Source organism: Hemicordylus capensis, chromosome 2 (genome assembly GCF_027244095.1).
Source record: "Hemicordylus capensis ecotype Gifberg chromosome 2, rHemCap1.1.pri, whole genome shotgun sequence".
Classification (NCBI taxonomy): Eukaryota; Metazoa; Chordata; class Lepidosauria; order Squamata; family Cordylidae; genus Hemicordylus; species Hemicordylus capensis.
In genome coordinates this window covers 302,976,565-303,000,263 of record NC_069658.1, presented here as the reverse complement: position 1 = coordinate 303,000,263, position 23,699 = coordinate 302,976,565, and the positions used below count along the sequence as shown (strand labels likewise).

General features: G+C 45.0%; 1 protein-coding gene and 1 long non-coding RNA gene across 4 annotated transcripts in view; one reads left to right on the top strand and one right to left on the bottom strand.

The window, feature by feature from the left end:
• The window catches only part of RAB7A (RAB7A, member RAS oncogene family), a 28,029-nt gene extending 13,735 nt beyond the window's left edge, over nt 1–14,294 (bottom strand). The window contains exon 1 of the mRNA XM_053291202.1: nt 14,139–14,294. The gene's annotated coding sequence lies outside the window, so the exon portion shown is untranslated. The remainder of the gene's footprint in view (nt 1–14,138) is intronic.
• A 64-nt stretch (nt 14,295–14,358) lies between these two features.
• Nucleotides 14,359–21,913, top strand: LOC128342955 (uncharacterized). 3 transcript variants are annotated; one of them, XR_008315272.1, is made up of 3 exons: nt 14,359–14,555; nt 17,432–17,578; nt 18,060–21,913. It is a non-coding gene; the product is annotated as an uncharacterized LOC128342955 (long non-coding RNA). The 3 variants fall into 3 exon arrangements; XR_008315273.1 differs by having other exon boundaries at nt 14,359–15,741; XR_008315271.1 differs by having other exon boundaries at nt 14,359–17,578.
• The last annotated feature ends 1,786 nt before the right edge of the window (nt 21,914–23,699 follow it).

The following is a 23,699-nucleotide window of genomic DNA, read 5'->3' as shown; positions in this document are numbered from 1 at the left end:
TAATGGGCATCCTTAGTGGGTTAACTTAGTCCTCCACATGTGAAGAATTACTTGTCATGTATACTTTTTGGCACTTCTATTAATTGTACTTTAAGTTTGGTGAATGGCTTCTTACTTTACAAGCTATACTTTCTTCAGGTCCAATCTCCAGATAATTTAGCCCAGACCTTACACGCACAACTATGGAAGTTGCAATGAGCAGAGGTGGTATGCCCTCAACTCTACCTGTAGGCTTCCAGTGGCATCTGGTGGGCCACTGTGTGAAACAGGATGCTGGACTAGATGGGCTTCCTTGGGCCTGATCCAGCAGAGCTGTTCCTATGGATGGACACAGATGAGACCCCCAATCCCAGAAAACATCCACATGCATATACTGCCCCACTGTGGGTCAGTTTGGTCTTTGTTCTGGGGTAGCCACAAGGAAGTGAACTGCATCTCATGATTACTGCTAAACTGGAAAGCAGTGCAAGAGTTAGAACAGCTGACCACAGAGTTAAAGTTAGAAAGCCATGACTCCCAAGAGACTTGTCAGTTGAACACCAAGATCACTTACTGCTCAGTACAAGTAATTACGACAGCGATGCTAGTGGAGCTTGGATTAGTGCTTCTTTTAGACAGCAACACGGCCATCATGTAAAAGGAGATTTGGCCCTCAGGCCTAGAGTCGTGCATCGAGTTAAGTTTCCAGAGAAGATCTAGTGCCACCTGTAACAGTAGCCCTGCCTGTGTTGCATAAGACCCAACTATCAGAGACCTGCCATGCAGGTATTAAGCAATATCAGTAAGTGTATCCTACCCTAAGGAGGCTTTGCCCATTTCTGTAACACGTGAAGCACTTCTGGTCAGACGCACACTACTGAAAATGCCTAGAACCTCTTGTTCCAAAACATTTCAACAATGTTGAAAGTGTCAACTCAGTGTATGTGAGCTATGAAAAAGGCCAATTCCATGCTAGGGATCATCAGGAAGGAGAATGAAAATAATGCTATTATTATAATGCCCTTATACAAATCTATTGTGTGGCCACATTTGGAGTACTGCATACAATTCTGGTCACTGTATCTTGAGGACATTGTACAACTGGAAAAGGTGCAGAAGAGGGCAAGCAAGATGATCAGGGGCCTGGAACGCCTTCCTTATGAGGCAAGGCTACAACATCTGCGGCTTTTTACTTTGGAAAAGAGGCAACTATGGGGAGACATGATAGAGCTGTTTAAGATTATGCATGGACAGATAACTCTTTCTCCTCCTCTCACACTAGAACCAGGAGCCATCCCATGGAACTGGTGTATAGGAAATTTGGGACCTACAAAAGGAAGTACTGTTTCACACAGTGCATAATCTATGGAGTTCTCTGCCATGGGATGTGGTGATGGCCACTGATTTGGATGGCTTTAAAAGGAGATGACAGCTCACTCAATGGATACTAGTCTGGTGGCTATAGACCACCTCCAGCCTCAGAGGCAAGAAGCCTCTAGATACCAGTTGCAGGGGAGCAACAGCAAAAAAGGACATGCCTTCACCTCTTGCCTGTGGGATTGTTCAAGAGGCATCTGGTCGGCCACTGTTGAAATAGGATGCTGGACTAGATCAGTCTTGGGCCTGATCCAGCAGGGCTAATCTTATGTTTTGAGGCACCACAGCATAGACACATTTTGTTTATTGTTTGCTAGACATTGCTAGGTCTGCACCATGCTATAGACTGAAAGAGCAGTCTCTTCAGTACTGTGGAGAGTAGTCTTTCCATTGAGTGGCTTACTATTTGTCACAGAAACTAGCACACTGGTAGAAAAGAGAAAATATTGGAGGCGAACAAAGATGGAGGTTACCTTAAAGCGGCCGTGTTACTCTGAGGGAAGTCGCTACGTTTCCATTTCTGCCCACATTAAGCAAGTTCCTATTGCTTACTCTCCTGGCTGTTCTGTCTTCCTTTCCTCCTGTTACTTTCCCCTGGTGACCATAGGAACAGTACTTGGCTCAAAGCTACACAGCCAGATTACAGCATCATGTGTGGGCTCAGGATGCTTAATCACTTGCCCTCCCTTACTAGGAAAATGATCCATGTCTCTTCCCCACCCCCACCCCATAAGAATTAAGAGACTTGATTTTCTGCAATTGCCTTTAGAGAGATCTCTGTACTGTAAACCAAGCTGTTAGCATCTCTTTCACAAGACATTTTGAATGCAGGGCAGCTTTATAACAGTGTTATATGCTCATTTTGAGAACCATGGAGAACCTTACTCATAAGTAAGCAGCACATCCTATCTTAATACTGAGAAGTGGCTAAGTGAAGAATCTAGTAAAAGCCACCTGGCAACTAGAAGCAGCAGCCCACTTACTATCTTTGTGAAGTTTTATGTAAGTCACTGCTATTGCCAGGCCCATGAGAGGCAAGTGGTTTTCTGTGTGAAAAGTCATCCACTCAAGCCACATTTTAAACACTGTTGTATTTTTAGGCTGCTTTCCTCCACATACCCTGAGGTGGCTTCCACCCATTGCCTTACCCACACTCTACCTCATTCAGAGCAAGCTCAGGGCTATCCCTAGCAGAGATAAATCTCACTGCATCAAGAACAGCTCAATGGCAAGCTGATTTTTGAAGGGAGTTCAAGCTTGATACAGCCACCTAGAGTCCCTGTGCCCTTAGTTTATGATACATTTCAGAAGACTGCAGCAATTCAGCAGACTTTGGCGCCCTAGCCCCTTCCTCTTACTGATGCTATGACTACTCGAAGGATTAAGCTGCTGCTTAAACTGTTGCCAGTGCTTGCTGGCCTCCATTAGTGTATAGCATTTATTGTCAGGCTAGAAGCACATGGCAGTAAGCAGCACTCACTGCAACAATGGAAGGCCTCTGAGCATTATGCTGGTCCCATTTTCTGCACACTGCCTGTTTATACAACTTATGGTTTGTAAATGCTATTTGAGGATGCAGTTTAGCAGAGAGGTACACAAGAACAGGCAGGTGAATGGAATGGACATACTCAAGTCTGTATTTAAGAATAGTCCATTTATACCTCATGAAGGTCTTACCTGTAAAATTGTACCATATAGGGTATCCAGAAATATTATTTATTTGATTTATATACGATGCGACTCCAAAGACTCTAGGATCCAAATACAGCAGCAGTGCTGGATCAAGTTTTACAGAAAAAAAACTGAAGGGAGGATCTTCTAGCAAGGGAGCAATTCACCAACTTAGTACATCTTCTTAAGTCTAGGCATAAGGATCTACCACCCTCATGGTGGATCACACTTACCTAGCTAGTTGGCCACATTTAACAGTTCAGTTTTACCTTTTAGAAGAGATCCGAGCACTTCCTACCACCAGGTGGCTTCAAACTGTATAGTGATTGCTGGCATCAACAAGATCACACCAGCAGTGCAACAGAAGCTCAGACTCCTGTGTATTACCAGAAGTACCAAGAGCACTTCAACAAGGCACCCTATGCAATTCCTCAAGCTGAAGTAGTATTAGCAGCAGCACTAAATTTCCAGTGATATAGGAATACAACCACACAAGGCTTTAGTACTTACAGTAGCTATGCAACTACTCTGAATTTGAACTGAGGGTTAACCAACCTACCTTAGTATATATTCAGATATGTTTTTCCACCTTTAATCCTGAAGTGAAGCTCCAAGTTTGTCATTTTTAAACATGACAGCACATCACTCATGTACCCAAAGCTGACCTTCCACAAGTTTAACATTCAGCTGCATCTCACAGCCTCTACAAAGAATTCACCTAATGAAGTGATCTGCTTGCTGAAATACGTTTTACCAAGGAACAAAAGATGCCTTTAGTCCTGACCAGACTTGTCTTTGTTACCTGTTACCAGTTTATATTGATAGCACCACCAAGAAATGGCTTGCCATATGCTTAGTATTAATGGTGAGCCACTTGCTTATAGAAAAGAGCTCTTAATAGCAATAGTGACACCACCCAAGAAAGACCAGTGCCTGCACACATCTCAAAACTGACCCTCTACTGATGTATTAAATATTGGTTTTAGTGCAGGAGCATATACAATGATTTGGAAATCCATGGGATTTGTGATGAAAGCAATCCACTTGTGTAATCATCTTCAGAATACTTCTAAAACCAAGAATTCACATGTTGGCAGTTTGAGAATCTGCTGTTTTTTATAATCCCTCATTAAGGTATTTTATAGTGTAAAAGCAATATTCATGTCTGTTAAACCAACAGACAAGGTAATTAGCCATATGTAGGGAGCGATTTAACTCTCTTCATAACATAAAAATGTAATTCAACTTTATCAGAGGTTGGGGTGGGGGTGGGAGTTGCATGTTGTGGAAACCAGATGAACCCCAGCTGATCACGACACTTGCCTAGTTAACAGTCTGAGGTTGTTTTTTATGTGTACAAGTTTGAGTATCATTTTTGATTTGTGTTTTTGTATGTGTTTCAGATCCTCAGAGCCACTTAAATATTGTTGAGACCATTGATTCATTAACAATGGAAGGCGTTTCCCACCCTGAAATTCATGGAGCTATAGTAGCAAGATATGGACAAAAGCTACTTGCTTTGTGTCATCTGTCAGAGAGAGAGAAACACAAAGGAGACATTAGTGGAGAAGCCTGTTGCTATATCCTATGAAAAATCATTGAGCATGCTCAGTATGGAGATAAAAGTTTTCCTGAGATTAGTAGGCACCTCGGTGACGTCACATGGCAAGATCTTGAAGCAAGAAGATATTCATGGCACAGAAAAATGTTATCAAGAGACTGTTCATACCAAAATGCTCAAGTGTGCCAAAGAACATTATAAAAAGAAATAAAAATCGAATACTGAGGAAGATCCAGTACTATCCAGCAGTACCTTCACTCATCTTGATCATCACCTTACAAAAGGGAATTGTGTTTTTGAGAGAATGGACTGGGTTACAAGAACTCTTTGTATTTAGTTGCTACAGAAAATGCTGGTCAGTCACTTAAAGATGCAGTTGAAAAAAGTAGGAATGAGAAATTGCTTGTCATGCTTTGTACATCCATTGATCCTCAAGATGCACATGCTATTGACATTAAGTACCACAAACTGTGCTGGACATGGACAAGAAGATTTATCAGGATTCTTGAATGGAAACTGGGTTGTAAATAAGAGTTCAAAAGTCCCTTTTTTGTTATTGGTGCAGATCATGCATTGGAGCACATAAACCATTCAATGAAAGTAGCAGGTGGAGTGATAGGCATAACACTCAATCCTCAAGCTAGAACAAAGTTTTTCCTTATCTCACCAGAACAGCAGCAAGGCTTGTTGGAGATGCGTAGCAGATGGCTGGTATATTACCTGGTACACAAACCAACCATCATGCATTATTGAGATCACTCAACTTCAAGCAAAATCAAACACTGAAGCTCTACCTGCCACTCTTCACAGCTTTGCAAACCCATTTACTGAGGACAGTGATCTCTTCAACCTGACCACAAAGGCAGTCATGCCTGAGAAAATCAAAGAAGATACCTGTAAGCAAAGTGAAATTGTTTTGTATCTGAGCGTATAAACTAGGGAAACATCAACCTGTGGGCTCCAATGAGAAGAAGTGGTTGCTGGAGATAGTACAACTGAGCTGAAAGATGACAGAAACCTTTATGCTGGAATGTTACTGGTGACAAAATCCAAATCAGAAATAAATGTTGAGGACTAAAGGGAAACATGAACTCTTGGTTGTACCAAGGTCTGTTTGCTGCTGATGGTACAATGCTGAAGTCCCAGAACAAAAGCAGTCCAATGGCTATTCTGGAAAAGTTACCTACTAGCGAAGACACATTGCCCGATGATGAGGATGCCGAGCCACTAGCCATGAACAAGGGAAAAAAACAGAAGCCATTCATAGTGAGTCTAATCAGTCAGCTGGATTTGAGGTGGGACTTTTAGATGGGATGGCAGAACTCCAGTCACTTCATAAGCCAGACAGTATAAAAAACTGTGGCCAGCTTGCTGAACATTTTATAGATTTTCTATCAGAATACAGAAACTATGATGAACTTCATGTGCTATTTGATCACTATAAAGTTGATATGTCACTCAGGACAGCAACATGTGAAAGATAAGGGCAACAACCAGTGAAAGCTTACCACATCAAGCATACAAACACAGCAAAACAAAGAAGGAGCTTCTTTCACATTTGAAAATAAAGATGGAACACACACATTACTTGTCAAACAAGATACTTGAAAAAGTACATACAAATTTATTTAATTTCTATACCGCCCTTCCAAAAATGGCCCAGGGTGGTTCACACAGAGAAATAACAAATAAATAAGATAAACATAATGGATCCCTGTCCCCAAAGGGCTCATAATCTAAAAAAAAAAAAAGATAATGTGGTAGTGGCATGGGGTTGTGAATGTAGAGCTATACACAGAGATATGCGCCAACATGAATTTTGTTACTGTAGAAGGAGAGTTGTACTGCACTATTCCTCTACTGCCCATATATGAAGCTCTTGGACCCAGCAAGGTTTCTGCTTTGCCTGGCTTACATGCCATCAGCGTTGCAGACAGTACCTGAGGTTTTTCAGGGAAAGGCAAACAGTTTTTGGAAAGCTTTCAAGAATGCCAATGATATTATAAGTGCACTTGCAAGCCTGGAGAAGATTTACTCCCCAGTGATGGTACATTTGCTGCCCTTGAGGGATTTATGTGAAGTTTACTTGGAAGGGGATGTTGGGATACCAATAGTGACCAATCAACTCTCAGCGCCAAAGGCTGTACTTCAACTGGTGAGGGGTGGATGCACTACCTCCAAATGCCAGGAAGGAAGATGCAGCTGTCGTAAAGCAGGGTTGATCTGCTGCAACATGTGTCCCTGTGCATCTCAAAATACACAGAACCAAGAGGATGCTTGTGACAACATGATGGAGAATGGAGATCCAGAGGATGAGGAGCTTGAGGAAGCAAAAGGCAAGGATCTCTAGGAACCAAACTAATACACATAATAATGTGATGTGCCAAAATGCAAGTAAAATAAATATGAACATTTTTCATAAGCTGTAATATTAGTTCATTTTTCTAAAAAAAAAAAAAAAAACCCTTATGCAAAACTTGTAGTAAGTCACTTATGCAAAATGTTTATTATCCATCATTTAATTATTCACTAGTGGGTAGGGATGTGCACGAACCAGTCCGCAGGCCATGTTGGAGGCCTGCAAACTGGTTCACAAGTGGCCTGGTCCTGCAGTCCGACACTGGGGGTGGTGGCTCTTTAAGGGCAGGGGGGTTGTACTTACCTCTCCCGCTGCTTTTCCCCCTCCAGCGCTCCATTGTCAAGTGAATTTTTCAGGGTGGCAGCGGTCCTCCCTGCCGACCCTGCCCCCTTGTTGATGGCAAATGAGGAAGTAACTTCCATACATGTGGCCTCCGCTGATGCGTGCACATCGTGTGATGTGTGCGGTGCGGCAGCGGCCGCATGCGCGGAAGTTATTTCCGCATTTGCCATCAACAAGGGGGCAGGGTCTGCAGAGAGGACCACTGCCACCCCGAAAAATTCACTTGAAAATGGAGCGCTGGAGGGGGCAAAGCGGCAGGAGAGGTAAGTACAACCCCCCAGTGTCAGACCATGCCTCCATGGTCCGTGCACATCTCTACTAGTGGGCCCGGGTGCAGAGCATCTGCGCCTCTAGTTGGGACCAGCCATCCCCACCGCCGCATGCTGCCACCTCACCCTGGGGGGGATGCCGCCCACAGCCGCCTCGCCATCCTCCTCGGCAAGCGGGGCTTTGCCCGCCGCCCATCTTCCTCCCGCCCTCCTCTTCAAGGCAGCGCCACTGCCTCTCCACCTCGCCCTCCTACTTGGGGCAGCAGGCCTGCCACCCATCATCCTCTCACCCTCCTCCTCAGGGTGGCGGGGCTTTGCCCACCGCCCCAACTGGCTCCTGACACGCACTGCCCCAACTGGCCCTGGTCCACAGTCCTCCCTCGCGCCCTTGCTCGTGTCGCCCCCTCTGGGCCCGCCATTGGTCGTGGCTGAAGTGGGGGCGAAGCTTGCCACATCCCCATGCATCCCCTCTACAGGAATTATATAGATTAACAAGTTTCACAGATCAGCACGATAGAGCAGATTCTCAGACTGCCAACAGGTTTTTTCTTATTCTTTGAAGTATTTTGAAGAGAACTAAGTAGGTGGTTTGCTTTTATCACAAAAATCCCATGGCAATGTGCATGCTCCCATACTATTTTCTATATGAAAACCATAGAAAGACTATGGAGTCGTGTGTTATAAATATGGCACAAGCACAATAAGTCACATTATGAGTCAGGGTCTGGTAAGTCAGCAAGAGTCTACTTTTGTATTTCCAGAGCCAGGGAGAACAGAGGCAAGGCAGGAGAGTTAAGCAGTTCTGGAGGTGGCTTTCACATGCCATACTATACATTACTAGGAGGCTTATCAGCTGTGCCTGTCTGGGTGATCTTTTGTAGTTTACTCAGGTCTCAGATTTAGAGGCTTTTATACTACCTTTCTGCCTGCAGAGGCACTGCATGTATTAGAAATTCAAGCCTAGTACCCAAGGGCTGTCACCTTAAGTGACGCAGCGGGGAAATGCTTGACTAACAAGCAGAAGGTTGCTGGTTCAAATCCCCGCTGGTACTATATTGGGCAGCAATGATATAGGAAGATGCTGAAAGACATCATCTCATACTGCATGGAAGGCGGCAATGGTAAACCCCTCCTGTATTCTATCAAAGGAAACCACAGGGCTCTGTGGGCATCAGGAGCTGAAATCAACTTGACAGCACACTTTACTTTACCCAAGGGCTAAATTTCAGCAACCACAGAACACAGCAATAAAAAACAGAATGTGAATAGTGAACTCAGAAGACTACATAAGACCATAAGCCTGACAAGAGACTGGTGTGCAGCAGAGTGCTTTTATACTTTAGAGGCAAGTGGCAGAGGGGGCCAGGCAAGCTTTGTTGGGGGGGGGGAGTATGAACGTAACAAGGGTATTTCATCTTATAACAATAGGTTATTCTGCCTAGGAACTGCTAACCCTTGTTTCTGGGAAGTTCACAAGCGAGCAAGCATTTTGGACTGTTAGCTACTTGTTTTTCTGGGGTCGGGGGAGGGGATTACAGTTTAAGGCAGCTTTATTTCATTTTTCTATTACACTGGAAGGTATGCCTTCCTACAGTGTAAACAACCTGTTCAGTTGCAAAAATGGTGTGTTTGCTGATCAGTCAGAATCCATTTTTAGGAAATACAAATACTATCCATGAGAACTTTAAGTCTGCCTCTGGCAACTAGTTGCTCTCATTTGGGACTATAAAAACAGAAACCCCTGAACTTTAAGATCATCAGTATCTGCAACGTTAATATGCTCCTGGGCACCCACCTTACTGTAGTTCTAACAGTTACTGACTGTTAGAAACCAACAAGGACAGCTTTTCATGAGGCTTGGAAGCCAGACAATGGACACTTGGCAAAGTTACCAAACTTAGCGATGAACACTATGCAGGGGGATAGAAAGATGGAGTTCTCTCACCAGGGAAGGGTTATACACAGTATTCCAAATCACCATCAGATCTTTGCTACTGGGCATAGCAATGAACCCATAAGTACTCCCTGTCTGTGAACTAATGGCCAAGACTGACAATAGTGACAGTCACACTTGTAAAGTTTAATCTTCCACTACAGATTTTCATGGAGTCACTACACAACTACAGGATCTTGACTTAAGTAACACCAAGAGTAATCAGTACACTAGCTGACACAAAATGGTCAGATCCATAAAATATACCCAGTCACCTTACATGAAGAGCCTTGAAGCAAGCTGCAGGAGACCCATGAAACTATCTTACACCTAGTCAGACCATTGATCTATCTAGCCCAGGCCTGCTCAACTTTGGCCTTCCTGAAGATGTTGGCCTACAATTCCCATAATCCCTGGCTATTGTCCAGTGTGGCTGGGGATTATGAGAGCTGTGGTTCAAACACAGCTGGGGGGGTCTAAGTTGAGCAGACCGGATCTAGCCCAACCTAAGCTTTCTCTAAGTGGCAACAGTTCTTTAACAAGTGTTTTGTGGCCCTGTCCCCATTCAAGGTTCTTCGGCTTGACATGCCAGGGACTGGATCGACATCAAGAGCACCCTAGAAGACTGCCACATGAGTTCTTAGGAAATATCCAGAAAGCCAACAGTTTTCAAAGCAATCTGAAGCTCCAGCCTAGCCTCACGATTTTCAAGAGGCGTGCTTGCAGGTGCTTAGCAGAGCAGAAGCAGTTGCAGTACTCTGCTCTCCACAGTTCTGTAGTATTAGGTAGTTGAACCCCACTTGGTTTGATTCGTCTCCTTCTACCTGCATTTTATGAGGTTGCTCCAGACAGCTGCTCCAAGGTGAGGGAGTGCAGGACAGGAGCAAAGTGGTCACTAAGAGCTCACAGTTGTGGCTGCAAGTAACACAGGACAACACGAGTCAAGGATTATGGGATGAGCCTGAAAAGGAGGAAACTTCACAGGACTTGGCTCTGAGCCTGAGGTAAGGATGAATTACAGATGGAGTAGCAAGAAGTAAATGGAGGGGATGGGCTGCAAACCAATCAAGCAGCAATCATATGTGCCAAGACAAGACATTGATGAAAGCCAGTAAAGAGACGAAGGGCTCACTCTTATTTGGATAGGTTTTATTGTTTGCCTGTCAACATGGAGGGTGTCCACTTGGCTGGAAGAAGCCATGTCTGCCACCTAGGATCACTAGGGTACTTCTGACTAGGCTTTACCGCCCCCATATTTGCAATGGGGGACACTGCCTGTCTTTGCATGGTTGCTCTCAAGCAGCTTTGCAAACTGAAGCTGTCCAACTTGTCTGTCAGCATCTGTTCTGTCATGCTAGAGCCCAACCATGTACTAAGCTAGAAGTACATCTCATACTTTAACATTCTGTCTTCTTTGATTTGAGCTGAATCACTACTGTGTTGCTGAGCTTGCACTCTTGCATGTCATCTGCATGGAGTGCAAGCAGTTAAGAACAAGTTTGCAATGGCCTCTACTCCTGACACTTGCCCATTGCAACCAAGGTGTATTTTCCATGAACATTAGCATGTCCACCCAATACTAGGTAACTTATTTTAGCCACATTCTACTCCACCCTGGTGAAATTGAATATCTTAATATGTCTTTGTCATCCATATTTGTCTCAGCAGACATATTAGGATACTCAACAGGGGTCACAGGCTTGTGGGGGGAGAAGCATGGACAACAGATGCAAGGAAGGGGTAGATGAAGAACAGACTAGTTTTCTGGAAGATGATCATCTCCATCTTCTATAATCCTAGTCAAGGAATGGTGGGTGACTGGATGAAAGATGCCATACAGGCATTTGAGTGCTGTGGCACAGAAGGCAGAGCTCAAGAATGAACTTTATCAGGGTGGAATGAAATGTCCAACTTCTTCATCCATGATCACAGTATTGGCCACTGTGATAGGTGATGAAGGGAGTTGTAGTCCAATAGTAGCTAGACAGCCCAAATTGCACCCCCCCCCAGCCTAACAGTGTTGTAGATGGCCCAATGGAAGTGAAAGCTGACAACTGGAACCTACTTTTTTTACTAGTTGGGGCAAATTTAGATGGTGGTTAGAGTGCTGGACTAGGATCAGGGAGACCCAAGTTCAAATCCCAATTCAGCCATGATACTTGCTGCTTGACTCTGGGCCAGTCACTTCTCTCAGCCTAACTTACTTCACAGGGTTGTTGTGAGGAGAAACCCAAGTATGTAGTACTTAGGGCTGCTTGGAGGAAGAGCGGGATATAAAAGGAAAAAAAATAAAAATAAATAAATAAAAATAATCTCAAGTTTTTAAAGCCTTTACTCTTGGGTAGAACTTTATGCTCAGGCATTACAACCAGAGTACCGATAAGAATTCTTTTCCATTAGGAGGATGAAGTACAGAGATACTTTTTTCTACATGTGCACTGTTCCCTATAAGGTGTGTGCATGCGCATGCACTCACGCATTTTCTTATGTCGGCTCAGTTAATTTTAGATCCCGCTCAGGTTGAATTAGGAAAGCCCCACTCTGAATGCATGAGCACACAAACTGCCTTGATACTGCCGCTCAGAACAAAACTCATTCCACACCAGACGAAAAAAATTGGAGAGAACACTGTACATGTGTACTATTTATATTCTACAATACTCAAATTTGTTTACCAGGTACAGAAGATTAGTTTCCAACTACACTGATGGACTCCAGGAAAACTTGTTTTTCAGAGAGGTGACTACTATTCAGCCCCCCAACTTTCTGCCAGGATTTACAGAGTCAAAAGTGGCAGCTTGCATATGCTAGTTGCCTTTAGAGATTCTTGCTGGCATTTCTTTGATCCCAATACTCAAGTAGATTCCGGTTAACCATCCATTAACTAAGTCATGTGCTTAATCAGCTGCTGCAATCACAAGGATATGCTTGTTCTTCCCAGCTAAGAACATGAAAATCTCTTTGACTCCTCCCACTGGGAGTCAAGTTTTACTTGCCAGTAGCTGAACACCACCAGAATACTCATATTCCAAGAACCTATTCAGTCTACTGGAAATACTAGATTATGTATGCAGCATTTGATGGATTACCTGTAACCAGAAGTGCCTGAATTGATGTTCACTTTTTCATGGTAAGTTAGCTAGACTTAGCCTAGTTGTACCCATCACAAAATTGCTTGTCTTTTTACAGAGTTGTACAATGTGTTTTTATGTCTAAATTTTAAAGCAACTATAGTAGAATCAGCTTCTTCTTACCACTTGTTTAGTTTTAGAAGTCAATTTATTTCCATGCTACTGTGCTATGCTCAAGACACTGAGCCTAGAAAGAGAGTGGCTGAATTCTTTTCTACTCAAGTTAAAATTGCACAAACAGCACTAATATGTACACTCTCTACTCAAGGACACATGCTTCAAGCCTTGGTGGCCACTAGTACCCTTGGAATCTTTTGCAGTCTTGACTGAACCAGTGGTTTCTGAGGACATCACGGGCAACACTCCAGAGCATAGGAATCCTCCTTTGTTTATTCTCTCCATTTAACAATCAATGACCTCATCATTAGCAAGCAAGTTAACCAAACTCAGAAGTTTAACATCCAGCCAATTTAACAATCAAGCATTCAGAAGGCAGAGTTGTGCAATAGATTGCTAGCCTTAGCTGTCCTTGTACACGATCAACTGAAGTCACATACGCAATTCAACAGTATATTCACAACTAGTAGCTTCTGTAAGCTAGTGGGGAAAAGCACTGCCCTCCAGCCACCCACTCAAGCTGGCATCCACCACCCAGTCCTGACGTGTATGCAGAACAGCTGCACGGGGCCAAGACCAAACCAGTGATCCTCGTTATGTGGCTCTAGACCCAGCTAGAGAAACCTTATATTTAAAAAGCTATGCAAAGCGACAGCGAGGCACTGCTGCACCGACAGAGCAGTGCGGCGCTTGCATGAGATGAGAAAGCATAAGAGTATAGGAGCCCAGACTGGGAATCCCTTCCCTACAAACTGTTCAGCCGAGAGCTACAGGAAGCTTTATTGTTTCGCCAGGAGAGAGGGGCGGAGGAAAAGGACTTGGGACGGGTTTGTAGCGTGCTCGCCAGCCCAGGTGTGCCACCTTTGAGATCTCCAGCGGGCCGGGCCACGGGTGCTCCTGAGCGACTCACACAGAACTACTGGCACGCACCGCACTGGGCTGTAGATCCCGCATTTCTTTGTTCCGAGAAGGAAGAGTGGTGGGGGGAGGGGAGCGGAGAAGCGGAAGCAGCCCAAGGAGGATTTCCACACGCTCCCCGCCCCCCGGGGACAGCACCCACTCCGAAGGGGCCGGCTCCTCTCCCGAGACATATCCCAGCCAGCCAGCAGGCGACTCGTCTCCCCATTCCAGACCAGCCCAAAGGGCCGGGGTGGGGCAAAGGGGGGCCCTCTTCCCCCTACGCGGCTTCTCTCCGAGCGCGGCTTCGAGGCGGGCGCGGGGTGGCAGCCTCTCGGACGCTGTCAATTGCGCCCCACTCCTCCGCCCGATTGCAGCCCAGCCAGCCAAGCTACCGCGCCCCGGCCTCCTCCGTTCCCAGGGCCCCGCACCCGGCGCCGGGCACGGCAGTGGCAGGCCTCGCTGAGCCACTTCCCCCGCAAGCCTCAGCCCCTTCACTCACCGTACGAGACAAGACGAACGCCGCTGCTGCACTGCCTCTTCCCCGACTCGCTGCCACCTCTTCCCCGCTCCTTTCGGCTCCGCTTTAATGGGGCCAAACACCCTCCCCGCTTTCACTTCCGCCTCTCGCGCGCCCCCTTCCGGTCACGAGACCCACCCGACGCGGTAGCGCAATGACGCGCAAGAAGGCGGGGCTTGAGGCCCCGCAGGGTCTGGGGTGAAGTCTTGTGGTGGGACAGCCGAGTCTGCGCTCTCGCCCGCGATCTCTATGGTATTTGTCTTGGCCGTCCTCTCCCGTGGCTGAGAGGCTGGTTCTCTGAGGAGGAGAGAGACTCCTGATTGGACTTGCGGCCTGATCCTAGCCAAGATTGCCGGGAACGAAGCAATCCCCGTGGATTTCAATGGGATTTACTTCCCGGTCGGTATGAGTAAGAGGACGGCAGCCTTGGACTCGCAGGAGCCCGATTCAAATCGTATTTTCTCGGGTCCCACCAATTGCAATGGGGCTTACTCCAGTCCAGTCTCCATATGATTACAGCATGACTCCGTCTCGTCTGGACCACGACTCCTGCCCTTTCCCTTCCCCAGCAGCACTATTATTATCCCCATGGTCCCTGGAGCAGCGTCTCATAACGGGGAGACCCAAGAGCTGAAACGCAAAGCACACACGTTTCTGAAGAGAACAAAGCCAGCTCCATAGGAGGGCATGGCATTCAGGCAACATCACCTTAAGCGTATTAGTTAGTTGCCCCTTAGCTCACCTCTGGGTGTCTGATGATGTAATCAGCAATCCTGCAGATCCAGGACATGGAAGAGGTTATAATATGAAGGTGTCCAGTGGAATGAAACTAGTTGTTATAATGGTGGAAAGGTTTAAATCATTTAAACTTGTATCGAATGAAGATTTGAATCTAAGGAAAAATGTTTAGATCTGGTTCTCAGACTCGCATGTTGAGGAGCCTGTATATATGGTGGAACAGCGGGTGTGCACTTGACCCCTTTGCCACACATAAAAGGGGGCATATTTAAAAGACGGGCACACTGGCGTGAATAACCAAATTGTGACGCCAGTGCCATTCTTTGTAGTACTAGTATCATTTCTCCCTACCCTCAAAAAAAGGTTGCCCATAGAATGCTGAGGTCTCAGTTCCTTTTACTAACTTCATATCAGAATGAATTGGATGCACATGTATGCAGATATACTGTATACAAACTTTACTGGTTGAATCACACAATACCCTTCATGGTATTATTATTTTTATTAGATCAGTCCATCCCAATACATAGACATTCTGAAATTAGTACCAATGCATACCAAGTGAATAATAATAGTAATAATAGTAGTAGTGGGAATAGTAATAATTTAATTTAATTTATATACTGCCTGACTCAGGAGCGATTCTGATCCACTCTCATTGTGACCTGTTTAACAGTTATAGCAAATTGCTGGTCAGAGACTGAAATAAAACTGAACTGAACTGAACAATTCTAGCAAGATTACACACATCAGCAATCTGCATATACTGCTGTTATAAACAGCAGCCTTCTCCACCCTTGTTTGTTCCTCTGTGACAAACAATACCTTTATCTGAACACAATAAAATGTGAGTGAGATCATTTGCAATATCTAATTCAAGCTCTTGTGGACTTTGCTTCAATTAGCCCTTCTGTAAATATGTTGTAGATTTCATGGACCGTAATAAATTTGATTGATTGATTATGTTGTAGATCACTCTTTCCCTGTAGTATATCAGAAGCAAAATCACAATCAGATTAATTTAACTCAAGATATATGTACAAAGTTAAATTCACTCTTCTGAATTAGACATTGGGAAACTATAATTAGAAAAATAAGACAAAATGTCCATCTCATCGTAACTGAATAAATTAAAACTAGAAATTGGTATGACTTCAGTCATGCACATGATTATAGGCTGACATCCAAAGTAACACAGTGACTTTGCAGTGACCTGAAGGAGAAGAGCAATTTTCACTCATCTTCTCTTCTCTCTGAAGCACACTGTGTCTCAAGAAAAAATGTCCCTGAAGCATACTGTGTCTCCAGAAAATACAATTTGCATGGTATGACCCTCGGACATATGACCCTCGGAGGCACAGAGTGCTTCAGAGGAAAGGGGAGACTGGTGGAAAACACCCCTTCCCCACAGGGCTGCGACAGTTTGGATGTCAGCTGTTTTTGTTGTTTCTTCATACAGCATCTTGGCTCTCTCAGCTTCTCTCTCAGTGTAACCTTCTGTAAGCCAGAATTCTGCCTAACAAAAGAAATGGTGGTCAGCATTCATAACATAGAAAATGTGTGCATATGAATGGCATGAGTTACATATGAATTGCACATCAGGGATGGCCAGGACCACTGATGTGTGCAAGAAATAGAACATTTGAACAAATCCTTAAGGATGTTTGGAAGATTTGATATGAGTCTGATTCGTGGAACCTGCAGAACTCCTGAAGCAGTTCTGTAACTGACAGAATTTCAGTGCTTAGCTGTTCCCGTTTTGCTGATATAGTTGGGAGTTAGGTGCAACTAACCTTTTTAAAACTGCATATAGTGGGTACTACCAGGAGTATTCCCAGATGGCAATTTTACTTTAACCACAGAAGGGCAAGTGTGCATTCACATATTGTCCACGTTGACATCGAAGTCCCTGCGAGCTATCAGGGAACACTCCATACATGATTCAGGTTTTTCATTGCTCATTGGCGCTTAGCCTGGTCTATGTCCAGGGTTAAAAACAAACAAACACTTTTTTTTCCATTGGTTTCTTAGGCAAATTCAAAATATCCATAACTCGTAGTACTTCACCCCTTTTAATCCCGCAGTAAAGCCTGCTGTCTGGGAAAGCTCCAGAACTCTTTAGCACTGCTGAAGCATCACTCTTCCATTATAATGTGAAATCACAAGTATAATTGTGGTTCCAGATAGCACTTAGTATCATCTCCACAGCAGAGGTTATGGTGGGTGATTCCTTTATCCTAGAATTGCAGCCTAAGAATTCTCACTCAGGAATAAGTTCCATTCCATGCAATAGGAACCATTCATAGACTCAGAATTTTAGAGTTGGAAGGAGGTGGTCTAGTCCACCTCCCTAGTCCCTGCTTAGAGCAGGAAACTCCTGCAGCATCTCTGACAGATGGCCATCCAGCCTCTATTTGAAAACCTCTGGAGGAGAGCCCATCATTGCATGAAGCAGGCTATCCCCTCTGTCAAACAGGTCTTGCAGTTAGGAAATGCTTCCTAATGTGTAACCTAAATCTGCTTCATTGTCATTTCAGTCCATTGCTTCTAGTCCTGCCATCAGGATCAACAGAAAATGTCTTCTCCTTCTGTGCAACAGCACTTCAGATTCCTGAAGATGCCGGTTATCATATTCTGCCCCACCCTCCTGCCAGTCTCCTCTTCTCCAGGCTAAACCTGCCCAGGTTGGTCAACCATTCTTCATAGGTCTTGGTTTCTAGACCCTTCACCATCCTTGCTGCCCTCCTCTGAACCCATTCCAATTTAACAACCTTCAATGCAGTGCCCACAATTAAACACAGTATTCCAAACGAGGTCTGACCAGCACAGAACAGAGTGGAATGATTAGTTCTCATGATCTGGACACTATGCCATATAATCAATGTGTTTAGGAGTGCAGCCCTTCCCAAACTTGCAGGATTTTTCTTTTAAGTTTTTGAAGACCAACAGAAATGCATAAAATAATTATTGGATGTCCATATGCTCAGTTTAAAAAGAATCAGTGAGAGTGTGTGTGCGTGTGTGTTTGATGTTCCATATCCTGCAAGAGAGAAACTACCTTGCCTTATCTTTTGTTAAATTAAAAGTATGTTTAAATTTTATTTTAAATTGTATTTTAAAACTTCCAATTTTAAAAGTATTTTTTCTTTTAAACACCATATTTAGCTCATATTTCAAAGAGCAACAATCTCCAATCAACACCATCTGGAATCTGTCCGACAGGTAGGAGCAGAACCACTGTAGAACAGTGCCTCCCACCCTCAACGCTCTCAGACGTTCCAAAAGGATACTATGGTCGATAGTATCGAAAGCCGCCGAAAGATCCAAAAGGACCAACAAGTCACACTTCCTCTGCCAATTCCCAATTGGAGATCATCCATCAGGCCGACCAAGACAGTCTCCACCCCGTAGCCCGCCTGAAAGCTAGTTTGAAATGGGTCTAGATAATCAGTTTCCTCCAAGACTGCCTGGAACTGAGCCCACCACCCTCTCAATTACCTTGCCCAGCCATGAGCTTGGAGTCAGACCTATAGTTGCTCAATTCCAAGGGGTCTAATGTAGGCTTCTTTAGAAGAGCCCCTAATAATTGCCTCATTAAGACAAGTGCCCTCCCTCAGGGAAGCATTTATGATTTCTATCAGGCCTCCTACAACAGCCTCCCTGCTAGATAGAACAAACCATGTTGGACAAGGGTCAAGAGAACAAGTGGCAGGCCTCATCACTTCAAGCAGCTTGTCCACATCCTCAGGAGTCACAAACTGAAACCGATACAGTCGGACCACATAAGAGGAGTTGCTGGACACCTCCAATTCAGACATCACAGTAATTGTGGAGTCTCCATCTAAGTCAGCCCGAATCTAAGAGATTTTATCTGCAAAACAGTCTTTAAACACATCACAGTGGGTAACTGATGGCTCCAAATTCTGATTCCAGGAAGGGGATGGCGTATACTAGCCCCCTCACAACCCTGAATAACTCCACTGGACGTGAACTCGCAGATGCAATACGGGCAGAAAAGAACCACTTCTTTGCTGCACATATTGCCTGAGCATAGATCTTTAAATGTGCTCTATGTCGTAATCTGTCGGATTCAAGTTGAGTCTTTCTCCACTTGCGCTCCAGTCATGTACCTTGCTGTTTTTTGCCCCCGTAGATCTTCCGTATACCAAGGGGCCAGTTTTGAAGCGGGTCAAAGGGGACGCTTAGGAGCAATCATGTCTACTGCCATGGTGAGCATGTTGTTCCAGTTCTCCACCAGGGCATCAACAGGATCACCAGCAAAGCCAACATTAAATCCCTCCAAGGCTTCTTGGAATCCTATAGGGTCCAATAACCTCTTCAGGTGGACCATTCTAATAGGCCCCTCGCCCCTGTGGAGGTGGAGAGTGGTTGTAAGCCTAACCTTGACCTGATGGTGGTCTGCCCATGACAATGGGGAAATCACAGGAGTCCCCACCCACGGAACACCACCCTGATTAGAGTAAAAGACCAAATCAAGTGTGTGACCTGCAATATGTGTTGGTCCAGAGACCGCTTGGGATAGGCCCATAGTTGTCATGGTCGCTATGAACTCCTGAGCGGCCCTGGATAAATTGGTGCCAAAATGAACATTGAAGTCCCCCAGCACCAAAAGTCTGGGAAACTCCAGCATGAGTTCCGCGACCAAGTCCGTGAGCACAGTAAGGGATTCCGTTGGGCAGCTGGATGATTGGTACACCAACAGAAGTCCCAATCTATCCCTGGTCCCCAAACTTAAGTACACACATTCAATATGGTCTGATACCCCAACAGAGACCCTGGTAAGGGAGATGTTATAGACCAGAGCCACTCCACCTCCCTGCCCACGTCCCCTCACCTGCTCCTCTGCAGAATATCCTGGAGGAAGAAGCTGAGACCAGACTGGGCCACTAGCCTCCCCCAACCAAGTCTCGGTGATGCACACCAGGTCGGCCCCTTAATCCATAATCAAATCATGGATGAGTTTGAGTTTATTTTGGACCGACCTGGTATTACAGAGGAGCAAGGTAAGGCTATGTGGGTTGTTGGCAGTGCTCCCCAAGGTCACAGAGGTGGCAGACAGCCAGAGGGGGAGACAGCTATTAAATTTCTGACTACCCTTCCCCTGGAACGGCTTGCTGACCTGCCAGCGTTACTTCTTCTATTCCCCACCACCACCAGAATAGCTGCCCCACATTCAATGAAGGCGCCCCCTGTCTCCCCATCTCCAGACAAACCCAGACACATTACAACTACTTCAACCCAATCTCAGTAACAAAGCTGGCACACTTACTGCTGCAACTCCTCAAACAGCCAAACTGCATATAATGTAGCCCAACCTTAACCATTGGTTACCTGCTGTGTCACTTTTAATGATTTTTTTCATAGACAAAACCTCTTGTATCTAGGCCGAACTGCATTCTACAATTAGGGCAGGTTCTGTTATGGAGGTATCCAGCAACTCCTCTTATGTGATCAGACTGGATCATGTTCAGTTTGTGACTCCTGAGGATGTGGACAATCTGTTTAGGACTGTGCATCCTACCACCTGCTCTCTTGACTCTTGCTGAACTTGGCTTATTTTATCTAACAACCAGATTATCAGAGATGGTCTGGTAAACATCATAAATGCTTATCTGAGGGAGGGTAGGATGTCTCCTTGTCTTAACGGGGCTATCATTAGACCAGGCCTGCTCAATTTAGCCCCTCAGCTGTCTTTGAACTACAGTCCCCATAATCCCCAGCCACAGTGGCCAACAGCCAGGGATTAGGGGAATTGTAGGCCAACATCTGCAGGAGGGTCAAAGTTGAGCAGTCCAGCATTAGACCATACTTGGAAAAACCTATATTGGACCTCTCAGAGTTAGGCAACTCTAGACCTGTCTCTAATCTCTCATGGTTAGGCAAGGCGATTGAAGGGGTGGGGTGGTGGCCCCTGATGAGAGATCATCAGGAGATGTCGTGCAGGATGTTATCAATATGCTGATGACACCCAAATCTATTTCTCCCTATCAGCTTCATCAGGAAATGACATAACTTCCCTAAATGCCTCCCTGGAGGCAGTAATGGGCTGGAATGGGGATCACAAACTGAAGTTGAATCCAAATTTAGAAAGAGAGGTACTGATTGTGAAGGGGCAAAACCTGAGATTTGGTTTCAATCTGTTTGTTGTGGATGGGGTTACAGTCTCTCTGAAAGATCAGGTACATAGCTTGGGAGTGCTCCTGGATCCAAAGCTCTCTCTGGTTTCTCAGGTTGAGGCAGTGGCCAGAAGCACTTTTTATCAGCATTGGCTGATACATCAGCTATGCTCATTTCTGGAGGTAAATGATCTTAAAACAGTAGTGCAAATACTGGTAACCTCCAGGCTTGACTACTGTAATGCACTCTATGTGGGGCTGCCTTTGTACATAGTTCGGAAACACAACTGGTACAGAATGTGGCAGACAGACTGGTCTCTGGGACAACCCAAAGGGACCATATAACACAGATTCTGAAAGAATTGCATTGGCTGCTGATATGTTTCCAAGAGAAATACACAGTGATGGTTATTATTACCTATAAAGCTCTGAATGGCTTGGGTCCAGGGTACTTAAGTGAGTGCCTTCTTTGTCATGAACCCTGTTGCCTATTAAGATCATTTGGGGAGGTCCAGTTACAGTTGTGGGGAGGGGGGGCCTTGGGGCTGGGCCTTCTTTTTGGATGCCTCAGGGCTTGGAATGCACTCCCTGTCAAAATAAGAGCTTCTCCATCTCTGACTGCTTTTAAAAAGACCCTGAAGACACACCTGTTTTCTCAGGTTTTTAATGCAAACTAATTGTAAACTGTTTAATTTTTTAATTCTGTAACATTATTTTAATTGTTTACTCTGTGAATTGTTTTTGGTTTTTTATTCAGTGAAAGTGTTTTATTTGTTTTTATTTTTATATTGTAAATTGGATTGTGTACACTGCCTAGAGAAGTATATGTCAGGTGGTATGTATATGTGATAAAAACAACAATAAAATAAATATTGCTATCTATAGCACCACTCATGCATTCAGCTAACCATGGATACTGTACAGTGTCCACAGAAGCAATCCTGTAAGTCCCATGATGATATGCTCTGTATTCCCATCCTCCCCCTGCTTATGATTACATGGTTTACATTACATGGTTTACATTCTATCTTGCATGTCTCTGCATTATATTTGTTCTTTTATTCTGACTGATATATCTATAAGGATTACCCATTCAACCCCACTCATGTTAAATTATAGCTAATTTGTGTTCCCAGAAGCCTATGAGATACGTACCTGTGACTGTTTCCATTATAGAAAAGAAGGAAACTGCTAAACATAAAATTGCCATGCCTTGCCTAAGGCATGAATCATGACAGAGTCAGTGTTAGAACACAGGGATTCCTCAGCTTTCTTTACTCAGAAGAAAGTCCTATTCTTAATTACTAACTGGGCCAGGCGCAGAGCATCTGCGCCTCTAGTTTGCCGCTACTGCTGCTTTCTCCCCCCGCCTCCGCTATTTGCCCCCCCCCGCCAGTCGTCTTCTTCCCCTCCTGCCTGCCGGCTAGCCATCTTCTTCCCCTCCCGCTGGCCGGCTGGTTGTCTTCTTCCCCTCCCACCCGCCCGCCTGCCAGCTGGTTGTCTTCTTCCCCTCCCGCCCACCCACCAGCTGGTCGTCTTCTTCCCCTCCCGCTGGCCGGCCATCTTCTTCCCCTCCCATCCTCCCGCTGGATGGCCGGTCATCATCTTCTCCTCCCGCCCGTCATCTTCTTCCCCGCTTACCCCCCCCCCCACCGATGTCGTCATCTTCTTCCAGCCCACCACCGCCATTTTCTTTGGCTAGCTGGCTGGCCGCCACCATTCGTTGCCATTCACCGCCATTATCTTTGCCTGCTGGTTGGCCAGCCTACAACACCGCCACTTTCTCCCCCATCCCCATTGTTATCCGGGCAGCTGCTCGCGAACTCACGTGAGAGCTGCCACATATTGGATTAGTGATGGGAACACCTAAGAGAAATATATAGATAGATATACACAGATAGTCATACTGTGAATTTGTTTTAATGTAGAACGTACATATCTAGAACTATTTCAAATTGGCTTTAGAGTGGCTTTAAGGAGTGTGACTCTGCTGGTTCTTTTGGATCTCTCTGCAGCTTTCAATACCATCAATCATGGTATCCTTCTGAATCATCTGAGGGATTTGGGAATAGGGGGTACTACTTTGCAGTGGTTCTGTTCTTATCTTTCAGGCAGATGTCAGATGGTGTCACTCGGGGATAGTTGCTCTTTGAAATGAGAACTGTTGTATTGCATGGTGTCCCTCAGGGCTCCATCCTATTGCAGATGCTTTTTAACATCTACAATAAAGTGTTGGATGAGATAATCAGAGGATTTGGAGCAGGGTGTTATCAATATGCTGATGACACCCAAATCTCTTTCTCCATGACATCATAATCAGGAAATAGCATAGCTCCCCAAAGGCCTGCCTTCAGGCAGTAATGGAATGGATGAGGGATAATACATTGAAGCTGAATCTCAACAAGAAGGAGGTACTAATGGTCAGGGGTCAAAATTTGAGGGATGTGATAGAACTTCATGTTCTAGACGGGGTTGTACTCCTCCTAAAGCAGGCCTGCACAACTCAAATGACCTGGTGGGCCAAAGCCAACCGTGACTTGGTTCATGGGGGCCGAGGTCAATTCCTAGGGTGCTGATTATTAGAGTAACACTTAATATCAATCAACCAACCAATCAACTGAATTAAAGTGAAATGAATTAAAAATGAATTTAAAATGAATTTAATCAA